This window comes from Biomphalaria glabrata, chromosome 9 (genome assembly GCF_947242115.1).
Source record: "Biomphalaria glabrata chromosome 9, xgBioGlab47.1, whole genome shotgun sequence".
Classification (NCBI taxonomy): Eukaryota; Metazoa; Mollusca; class Gastropoda; family Planorbidae; genus Biomphalaria; species Biomphalaria glabrata.
The window spans coordinates 5,035,551-5,047,982 of NC_074719.1; the positions used below are offsets into that span (position 1 = coordinate 5,035,551).

At 36.3% G+C, this 12,432-nt stretch overlaps 1 long non-coding RNA gene across 1 annotated transcript in view; it reads right to left on the reverse strand.

Annotated features, from left to right (window-relative positions):
- Positions 1–8,503: 8,503 nt before the first annotated feature.
- Positions 8,504–12,432, reverse strand: part of LOC106076747 (uncharacterized) — a 5,577-nt gene continuing 1,648 nt past the window's right edge. The window contains exons 2-3 of the long non-coding RNA XR_008779872.1: positions 11,216–11,271; positions 8,504–8,597 (exon numbers count right to left, since the gene is read on the reverse strand). This is a non-coding gene — a long non-coding RNA (uncharacterized LOC106076747). The remainder of the gene's footprint in view (positions 8,598–11,215; positions 11,272–12,432) is intronic.

The window sequence follows — 12,432 nt, forward strand, 5'->3', positions numbered from 1 at the left end:
AAATGATTTTTGCAACATCTTTTTCCTGGGGGAAGGGGGCGTATGTCACAGCCTAGTTTGAGGTTTACTGTGACCTGAAATGATCATGGTACCTTACTGTGTTTAGAATATTTGTTTCGTATATCACTAATAGGTAGTCTGAGAGGATGTCCAATTGAAGTCATCAAGTTCAAGTATACTGCTTTGCAGTGACATAGCAGGGGATTTGGGGCCCGGGAGGGGGGTGTTAGCCTCATTAGGAGCCCCTGCATTTTGACATTTGACCCCATGATATGAGATCATGTACCTAATACATATATAAGTCTAATGTTTTGAATATATGCAAGAAGATCACTAAAATACATGACAACATGAATAGCATTTGCGTAATAATTAATGTAACAAAAAAAATAGAACGCTTATTTGCGGGCCTCCCAAGCGAAGACCAGATGGATTTTAACACTCTATCCCCCTACCCCAGCTACGTCACTGCTACTTTGTAACTTTTATAAATGGTGCGACTCGTTATATGATACATCACTTTCACTTTACTATTTATTTTCATGTAAATAAATCGCTTAAATGTTTTGAACATAAAAACAACCCTTAGGAGGCCTTTATTATTGTATGAAATGTTTTTTTTAGTGTCCCTGACAACCTAACTGTTGCGTATTTTAAAATTGGCCTAGCTAAAGTGAAATAGTTAAAGTTAAAAAAAACCCTAATGCTTTACGTTTGTAAATGTAAAGGTAAAATAATTAATTGTGCGAAATTTCAGGTTGATCCGAGAATGGAAAATGGAAGGAAAAAAATTCTAACTTTTTCCAGACAGACAGATAAAAAAAAAGTATTAAAAATTAAAATTCATAAATACACATAACACACAGTAATGTACCACACAATCAACAGTTTTCTCCATTCTTAACAGAGTACTAGATCTAGATTCTTTCCCCATTCAGTCTAAATCACTTGCTGCATCACTTATCATCAATACAGCTAAGACAGTTCTCACTTTACTAAAGGTAATATACGATACACATACTGATTAATCTAATTCTACTTAATTAGCTTTAATTAAGAAAGTGATACACAGCTTCATAGATCTTGAGAAGCTTTTGACCAAGTTTGGCATGATTGCATGCAGCAGGTGATGAGGGAGATCAACATAGATTAAAACATTATTAATGTTATTAATGTTATCCAAGCCCTGCAAAGTGTCCTTTGAATGTGCAAACAATATGTATTTGACCATAAAATAACAGTTCACTGGCTATTCCAGCCATCAATGAGATCACGTGAAATAGTTCACATAATTATACAACAAAATCAAAATAGAATTTCATCGAACACACAGCTAGAAATAGTTTCAACTTAAAGATACAAGACACGTCTATCTTCTTAAAAACATGGCGTATACCAAATTCTGACCATGTGGTCAAATCTCAAAACGAGATTTCCTGCCCATAATTCATAGCTCTCCCGTGCAACATCATAATCCCGATAAAAAAAAGTGTACCAGTGCTTCACCACTATATTCATGTCACTGGCTATCAAACAGTGAAGGGACAAGCCCTATATATAAAAATGCACATAGCTCAATACTTCTGAACAATAAAATCGGAAAAACTTCTAGCGTCATAATTAACTCTTTATCTCCGTAATTATTGTTGACTAACAAAACTAAAGCCTTAGTCTACCGGACCTGTGTGATGAGCACTTTGCAATACAGAATTGAAACATTGTCAACCTACTCATGGCAGAAAAAAAAAGCTGAATGTCTTCCGCCTGCGATGACTAAGATGGATTTTTAAAATAAGGTGGCAAGATAAAATAACCAAAGAGGAAGTGCTACGAAGAGCAGGGTGCCAGGACATCCGCTCTTTTATCAGCAGCAGACGCCTTGGATGGATTGGCCACGTTCGTAGAATGCCAGTAGGTCAACTTCCACAAGACATTCAGTGTTACTATCTAACAGAAGACAGGAGAGCCGCTGGTCGCCCACTTTTAAGGTATTCCAATGCATGCAAACGCGACATGAAGCTCTTTAAAATGGACACTGGCAGCTGGGGAGAGATGGTGCTGGAAGTCAAAGTAACACATGGAGAGAGAGTGGGCACAAAGGAAGGGTCTCGGATTGCAGACGCTATACACAACAGCAGCAGAAACAAGTGTAAAAATGCAACGGCGCCTGGTAATTATATATGCCCAACCTGCGATCGCAGCTGTGTATCAAGAATTGGTTTCATTAATCACACAAGAAGTGGAAAAGATCGTTTCTCGAGACTTAAAATGCCAGTCTCAATATTTAAAATTTAAATATAACAACTCCTTTCGTTAAATATCGGATGTGACAGCGCTTTATAAATAATGGTTACGTCTCTCTATTATATAGGCTCTCTTCAAACTGCACCACACGACATAACAAACATAAAGAACCTCACAAATCAGGGCTCCAAAGTAACAGTTTAATTTCAAATATACGACAAATACTGTACAGTAGTCAAGAACAGACTGACTTCACACACCTGATTCTGACTTAGCCTTGTACTGGTCACATTACCAGGTAACATAAAGTGACTTGACTCTGACACATTCGCTCTTATATAGGGTCCCCACTGACTTTCTTAAACCGGATGGAATGTCGGGTGATCACTCAGGCCTTTACTGTCACGGTTGACCGCTCTTCTAGCGCTGGCCTGGGGCGATTCGTATAGCCTAAAACGCACACTAGAGGCACGACAGACATATAGCTGCATGTTCCAGTAAAATTCCAAAACTGGGGTCGAAAATGAAGTTATTTTTAGTTTTTTTCATCAACATACAGAAAAGTAAGTTCTCCTTTCAGACCATGTGGTCAATATGGCAAATGATGTAAAGGTCATCTGATTCGTGGCCTATGGACTTAGAGGCGCACGAAGATCCCAAAAGTACCAATCCCAGTCTTCACCAGGATTCGAACCTGGGACCGCAGTTCGGAAGCCAAGTGCTTTATCATTCAGCCACCACGGCTTCAATATAAGCCCTATTCTTTTAGAGTAATCTTTTATTTCTTTAAATAATAGTTATTAACCTTATCCATGCATTCAAAATTAATAAAATGTTACATGTAATAAACATGGGTGCCAACAGGATTTTTTGCAGGCAGGTGCAAGGTTCCTTGAAGATCCGGAAAGTAAAAATCCCAGTCTTCACCAAGATTCTAGCCCAAGATCCCCAGTTCGTAAGCCAAACACATTATCACTCAGCCAACGCGTTTCCATATATTCATTTAGCGTACACTTATATTTTTTCAAATAATAATTGTTAAACTTATCCATATATGTCAACGTATGTCAAAGGTAGTCTATTTTGTTGAGTTGAAAGATAGTCGAAGTAAGAGAAGCGCCTCACGGAAACCCTTCAAAGACCAGCTTAGTCGCTAACTTGCCTTAGCTGACACAGAAGAGAGCACTTTATTACATGCGGCCTCAGAACGAGAAAGCTGGAGGTCACTTACGAAGGCCGGGAGATACACATTTGAGATCAAAAGAAAATCCGCTGCCGAGGACAGACACAGACGGCGAAAAGAAAAACTAAATCGACCACCTATGAACAAGAGTTATGCTTGCCCTGGATGTGCCAAAATATGTAGGTCACAGTTGGGGCTGCGCAGCCACCGGAGATACTGCATTCCTCACTGATCTTCGTACTTGAAGTCAAACCTTATTATTATTATTATACATATGTTAAATAATTTTATGGAAGAATACATTTTCAATAAAATGAAAAATATTAGAAATATTAGGTCTTATATAAATAATTTAATAAATGTTTAACACTATAGTAGTAATTATATTATAAATAACGGGAAATACTGCATTCCTCACTAATCTTCGGACTCGAAGACAAGCCATTTTATTAGCGGAAAAGCCGCTATTAGGTTTGTGCCAAATATCTGTCTGTCCGTGTGTCACACTTAGATCTCGAAAACTACAAGAGAAATGAAAAATATTATTTCACCATACAATGCAGCTTTTGAAAATTTACATTTGGTTTCTAAAAGCAAACTGTTTATTTAATAAAATTAATTATGCAAGTGTATTATTTCAGAAAAAATACACCAATTCTAAAACAATTACGTAAATATAAGGGAGGCAATATTACAATATGTTACTAAAGATGGACATTCTCTTGTGTATTTTCAGTATCATCAAGTCAGATATATGAAATGTACAAGAAATGTTCACAAGAAATATAAGATAAGATTAGGATAAGATCATTTTTATTGATCCAATGTAATGGAAATTCCGTTTGACTACAATTGACAAGCTCAGCGAAACCACTGTACAAAAACAATATTGATGAAAAATTCGAACAACATTCACACACGAAACACATACACATTCACAACCAGCGCTTTATGAATTTGACTTCTATGTACTTCTCGATGACGACAGCTGATCTTGTAACTCTCTGACCGAAAGTGGGATAATGGAGTTTTTAAATCATTCAGTTTTTGTCCTAATGGAAAGGAGACGACCACTTCGTTCAAATCTTATGTAACAGTGGTTTAATGGGTGCAGGTAGCCTACTATTGAGATGTTACGGAAGGAACATTAAATGTTAAATCAGATTTTCAATAGTATCTATAATTGATTGCTCCAGATGTTTTAGTGCAAAACAAATCAATGCCAACAAATGTTTGTTTGCTCTTCTAACCTATAGAACATTTAATTTCTATGCTGAAACGTTGAAAAAACACATTTACATTAATATGTTTTTATTTTTTTTTTGTATGAAAATAGAGAGCACCTGCATGCGGCCTCAGAACGAGACAGCTGGAGGTCATGCGGCCTCAGAACGAGACAGCTGGAGGTCACTAGCAAAATAAAAGTAAAAGCTACCTACACCGCTCTACGCATTAAAATTGTAAATAATTTATAAAGCACTAAAAATATAATTAATAGGCCTAATCATACAACGGCAAATGTAATTTCATTACTTCTCTTCCGTAGTTCCATAATAAATCAATCTACAATAAGATGGTGCGCAAATAAAACTTTCTAGCCAAAATTAATTTTTCGATAATGAAACATTTTCAAACCGATATAACGGTCGACCTCGAGTTTTCCCGATTTGGCCAATGAGTTTAGAATTTTTTCTCATTTATATACACACTAGTCGACCGGCCTTAGGCGCCTGCAACCTATGCGACCGCAGTGGGCCTCGCACTTTCATAGGGCCCGCTCTAATTCAATGTGTAGAAATTATTAAATTAAACAATTTTATAACTTAAAAGAGATTTCCCGCGCAGTTCTGTCGATTTACCAAGAGCACTTTCATAAGACCTGCGCTTTCATTAGACCCACACTTATATAGGACCCGCGCATAAATTAATTAATTAAACCATTTTATAACTTAAAACAGATTTCCCGCACCCTCCTGGCGATTTACCAGGAGCTCGTGGAAATCTCCCGAAATTGTAAAATATACGAAAAAGTTCTTAAAATAGACGGAAACAGGTAAACGAAAATAGTCATTTTGGGGGGGGGGGGTCATGCAAAATGGAAAACGCCAATCTTACGCTCGACATTATGCATCAGCCGTAATTGCGTAATCTGGTGAAAAAAACTTCTCGCGCCTCAAACTAATGAAGAATTATTTGAGGTCAACAATTCTCAAAGATAGATTAAAACATTTGTTAATTTTTGCTATTGATGGGGATCTATTTACTTGATAACTGATAGACTTAGAACTAGATTCAGTCGATAAATGTGAGATCTATTTACTTGATAACTGATATAGTTACAACTCGATTCAGTCGATAAATGTGAGATCTATTTACTTGATAACTGATATAGTTACAACTCGATTCAGTCGATAAATGTGAGATCTATTTACTTGATAACTGATATAGTTACAACTCGATTCAGTCGATAAATGTGAGATCTATTTACTTGTTAACTGATATAGTTACAACTCGATTCAGTCGATAAATGTGAGATCTATTTACTTGATAACTGATATAGTTACAACTCGATTCAGTCGATAAATGTGAGATCTATTTACTTGATAACTGATATAGTTACAACTCGATTCAGTCGATAAATGTGAGATCTATTTACTTGATAACTGATAGACTTAGAACTAGATTCAGTCGATAAATGTGAGATCTATTTACTTGTTAACTGATAGACATACAACTAGATTGAAACTTTAGGTAATTCTTGCTATTGAGCCTTATCTATGTAGGAAACATTATTCTTATGATATACTGTATGACTTCGCATACACGTAGGTCTCGTGTAGTAATTTTTTGCGTAGTAAAGAATGAATAAAATGCAAAGACGAATCTATTTCTAATACAGAATCTTAATTTTCACTTATTATCAGTATCCCTACCCAACCTGGGCCACGCGAATCCGATTCGTATTGAGCCCCACAATGGTTATGTCCGGCCCTGCTATTTAGTGACGGGTGAATACTACTTGTTCTCCCCCACCCCCCACACACCTTTAAAATTAGGTGAGGTAACTCTAGTCTGTCCGACTTGCAGAAATTAAAGAGTGATCTTTCCATTACTTTGTGTTCAAACTCTTGAGCCATGAAGAAAATTATATATAGATAGATTAAAGTAAAAAAAAAATCAGTTTTAAAATTCCCATTTGGAATGGGTTTGAACCCCCCCCCCTGACTACGCACGTGAGTTAGTTAATAAACTTTTTGAACATGTGTTGAACTACATCCAAAGAAATCTGAAATTCTTGTAAATAAAGATTAAATACCTAATAAAGCTAGAGACTTACTTAGACTGAGGTCTTTTCGCCCCGTTCGGAGCATTAGGCGGCAAGCTGTCTTCACAAAGATCGGTCATTTGCAATGTCTAAAGCCTCCTTCCACCTGTGTCCACTGTTCTGAGGTCCTCCATGAAGGTGTGTCACAAAATAATACGAGGACGTCCCTGTTTGCGATTTCCACGTATTGGCCTCCATGTCATCTCAACTCTTGGTATGTGTAGTTTATTTTGTCTTAGAACATGACCTGCAAACCTCATGCGACGCTCTGTCACAACCTTACTAAGTGTTCGACTCCAAGTTTGGCATAGGATTTCCTAGTTTGAGACCCAATCTGTGTAACTGGCACCCAAAATCCGTCTCAGCCATTTTTGTTGAGCCACATTTATTTTTTTCTCAATTTTGACAGATGACTTCCATGTTTCACACGCATATGGTGCAGTTGGAATGACGATATTTTTAAGAAGGTGTTTTTTGTACCGAGTCCAATGGTTTGGCTTGTACAAATAAGCTGCAGCCTTTAGAAAATGCTCCCTGCCTTTCCTATTCGGCACACTACATCATTGTAGGCATCCCCATCATTTGTTATCATGCTTCCAAGGTAAGTGAACCTGTCCAGCTCTTCAAGCTTTGACTTGCTAAGTCTGATGGGGGCACCCTTTAGCCTTATATCCCACTCGCAAAATTTTTATCTTATCCAAATTTATGCGGAGGCCAATTTTGGGTGCCTCTCTATCTAGGCTCTCCGTCATTTCTTGTATGCATTTATTTGTAGCCCCGAGTAGTGCAACGTCATCGACAAAGTCCAAGTCCGTCATTTGGTTTTGTTCACGCCATGGAATACCAAAGGCAGTCTGATTCATTGCTCTCCTCATTATGTAGTCGATGGCTAGGAGGGATAGGGAGATAGGATGCGCTACTGTCTGTCGGTGCGTAGATTATGGCATTCTAGCACCAATGTGTATTAAGTGCACAACTTTTGAACGCACTTTCTTTTGTTGCCTTGCTTGTAAGATGATGGAGTGTTTTGTTATTATGCTGGTGAAACGTTGTCTTTGAGATTCTTCTGTGTTCCCCTGTTTAGGGTGAGTATCTAAGGCATGACTGCATTTCGCAGTTGTTTTCGATGCCATAGTATACTAGACTGGCTCTTTTTGTTTGTCTTTATTTATGTATCTACAGAGGAATCCAATGGGATTGGAGTTCTACACTCAATACTAGATTCAGCAGTGTGTTTTGGTGTAATTGCGAGCATCCATGTGTCACGTTGTTGGACAGCAAGGGGTAGAATGACCAGTTAATTAGTATAACAATTATATCATAACATTTGTTGACTTCAAGAATATTACTTCATCAGTAATCATCATGAAAGTACATTCATCTCATTAAACAATTATATTGTCAACATCTAGTTGATTGTTTATTATGAAGGTGCCTGTTGAATGTCAGGGGCCCGGGCGAACGAGCTAAGGCTTAAATACAACCCTGACACTGTCTCTCACCTGTCTCGATGCTAAAAAAAACTCTGTTCTTCTGTTTTAATGCATTAAAGAGAAAGCTAGAGACCTACATTTTAATTCATTTTTTAAATAAGTTAAAATACATCTACTTTCCATGGGCATAGCCAGTGGGGGTTTTGATGTTCAAGCCACCCCACCCCCCAAAATGAATATCCTCTTTGTGTTGCATAATGAGCGATAGTTAAACAAAATATAATTCCATGCAAACATTGTATAAAATGAAACAGCTACTAGGTAATTGAACATTATTTTTCTTTAATGTCCGATAAACACAATAACATGCCTGGCTATAAAGGTGTTCTATGTTCTTTATTTTAGTGTTAGTCTGAAAAATAGAAAATTAAAATGATTAAAGTAATTAAAATTAAAACGATACTTAATTAAATGTATTACCGTTATTTACAAATAGTTATAGAACCTAACAATGAAAATCGCAGAATGCGGTCCCCTTATAAAATATTTTATAAAGACTTTTTCTTCTGAATTAAAATATTTTAGAGATAGTTTTCAACAATGAATATTTAAAAGATAAAATTGTCATTGATTGATAAAACAATTACACAGATCCGTCGATGATTCGCTGTTAGGTAAGCAATACAGATAAAAGAAAGTATCAGTACAAATATCACAAGTTATTAACTACAAACGACCAAGGACCATATCTCTTAACTTATTACTAGCCCTTTGGTTATTCTTTGCTCAAAATTAAGGAGTATCCTATAGCTTGGCATCTCGGTTAGCCATAAAAAGCTGCTTTCTATTGCTAGCTGTCAGAATTTATTCGAAACCCGCATTTTTATATCTTATTTTACGATATATATATATGTTGCAGATCTAAAACGAGGCAGGAGAACCGCTAGTCGTCCACTTTCAAGGTATACTGATAAATACAGACGAGACATTAAGCTCTTCGAAATTGACACTAACAGCTGGGAAAAAAGTGACTCTGTTTAGATCCACGGAAAGCGAGAAAAAAGAAAGGGTCTCGGATAGCAAATGGCATATACAAAAGTAGTAGAAAGAAGGCTGAAGATGTAATGGCACTTGGCGATAACAGATGCCCAACCTGTGACCCCAGCTGTGTATCAAGGATTCGCCTCTTTAGTCACACAAAAAGATGTAAAGGGAAATGCAATTAATATATATATATATATATATATATATCCACTAATTTTTGTAAAAAAAAATGCCTATTTTAAAACTTAATACATTAATAATATACGTTAAAGTTCAAGAAAAGTAATTATTTTTTTCCCGTATTCAAAAAGGTGACGGTACGCAGTACAAAAAAGCCATATATATATATATATATATATGGCTTTTTTTCACAATTCCAATGAGGATTAAAAATTAACAATGAAATTTAATGGGGCCCAGTCAGCATCGATGTCATTGATTTGCTTTTGGACAATGAACTCAATAACAGGATAGTCAAGGCAAAGTGCACCATGTCACGGATGCAGAAGAGAGTGAGGGCCAATACCTTCCCAACTACCAATACCAAAGCTATTGTCTACCGACGTCTGTGATAAGCACTTTGCTAAAAGGGATGTAAAACAGTCTATCTACTTTTAGCAGGAAAAAAACGCTGAATATCTTCCCTCTCCGATGCTGAAGATTGATTTTTAAAAATAAATGTGGCAGGATAAAATAACCAATAAGGAAGTGGTGCGGAGAGTTCTGTTATCAACAAAAACTCCTTTGTTGGCTTGGGCACGTTCACAGAATGCCACTAGATCGACTCCCACTAGGCATTCTGTGTGGTGAATTTACAGAAAGGCAGGAGACCCGCTAGTTGTAGATTGTCAAGGTATACTTATGTATGCAAACGCGACATGTTTAGTGACAAGAAAAATTTGCAAAGTGAAAAGATCGTCTATCTTCTTATCTTATAGAATATAGACGCTACTTCAAAAAAAAAAGGAGATGATTACGTCCTACACGTCATGCATCTAGTCATGCATGTTAACAAAGGACTTAAATGCTTATATAATGTTATAACCCGGCCATGCCTGGTCGTGTGGTTTTGCACGCTAGACTCTCGTTCAGATTCATCGATGGTCCCGGGTTTAAACCCTGCCCGCTCCCATCCCCCGTCGTCCTGCGGGAGGCTTGGACTAGGAAGTAATTATCTTCAATTCTGAAGGAACATCCGAAAATTATAAAACATTTTACAAACATGCACAATCGCCATCCATGCTAGAGACCTGACTAGGAAGGTTGTTGATATTAGAAGAGAGAGAGAGAGAACGATTTCCGCCCAAGTCTAGAACCGATATAAAGATGCTGTGATAAAGACAGATGTCGTTCTACATGTATGCGATGTCCCCATGTCAATAAACATATATACCTCTTAAGTTATTACAATATCATTCTACATGTATACAATGTCCCCATGTCAATAAACATATATACCTCTTAAGTTATTACAATATCATTCTACATGTATACAATGTCCCCATGTCAATAAACATATATACCTCTTAAGTTATTACAATATCATTCTACATGTATACAATGTCCCCATGTAAATAAACATATATACCTCTCAAGTTATTACAATATCGTTCTACATATATGCAATGTCCCCATGTAAATAAGCATATATATACCTCTTAAGTTATTACAATATTATATATATATAAGGATTGGTTTAAGTCTGAAGATAATTGGGAAGATTAGTATCTCACTTCTATACGCAGCCCAAGCTGCTACCTATATATTTTCCCATTTGCGATAGTCATTTTGAGGGCTAGTATATAAAATGCGGTATCTCCTCTTGCCTCCTGATAATTGGCTAGATCTGAGACGGCTGTGAACAACAGATAGCCGTAGGTCTTATATCGGAATTTCCATCTCCTTAAACTCTGAAGGGACATCCGAGAAATGTCAAACATTTGACAAACAATTTACAGTTTATATACATTTTCATTTAAAACTTACTACTTTCTGGTTTTGCACAAAACATGTGACTCCTGATACTAATGAATAGAATTGGGCTATGTTAAAAAGAAAGAAAAAAAAATGTTAGATTTCAATATATTTAAAATTGATACAAGGTAAATATAGCTAGCCAACAGATGTGTGGACAAGATTCTTTCATTATTAATACAATTGTCTTGTTGAAATGCTGTACCCTTAAACTACTTATATGAACGACTGTCTGGCAACTTTTTTTTTCCAAGTGTCTAAACATATGACGTAATGTCTAGACGAGCTATTTTACATTTTGCTAATGATCTTGAGATGTAGTTTGAGACAAATGATATTGGTAATAAAAAATACCTGGACTGCGTTAAATCTAATTGTGATTTTGACTATAGAAATAACAATGTCAAAGGATGACAAATTATACTTCAATGTCGCCAAACAATACATAAGAAATAATGCTACCTAGTTATTTCAACTTAATAAGTATTCTTTAATGATCAATTAATTTTGTGAAAACAATTTTGGAAAATTTATTTTAATCACATCATAAATAAGCCAATATGTCAGAGTTAGAATTACAAAAAAAAATATCGGTAATCAATATTACAATATAATTTTTTTTAGTGAATACTAGGCCCCCTGTATAATCAATTTAATCTGTACTGTCTGTGGTCACAAGACAATCGACACTACTGACAATGTTAATTTCCCAGAATAATGAAGCATCAGTAACTACATCAGTAACTACAGCTACTAAAAGAAAAATTAAGGACGAAAATAGATCGCTTCAAAAAAGATGGGAACTCAATTATTTCTGCACATCAGTATCAAATAAGATTCATAGACTAATATGCAATTCCATCATTAATGTTCCCAAAGAGTACAATGTCAAACGACATTACGCTAATCAAAAAAAGGCGTATGATGCTTACACCTGGGAAATGAGGGATGACAAGCTACTTGAATTGAAAAATAGTTTAAAAGGGCAACAATTAATATTTGTTAAATTGAACAATGAGAGCGAGTATGCAGCAAATACCATTTACATTTTGTCAAACATAATTGGAAGAAGCGATAGTCTCTCTGGCTGCTTGTAGTATCGCACCGCTTTGTCACCTCTGGGTCAAGTAGGCTCTTCTGTACCGTCGGCATGCTTTGTCATGGGGAAATCACTTGAGTCCAAGTTTGATTGACCAGTTCCAACAGTTTCCGTCTGCCAACTGGGCCAA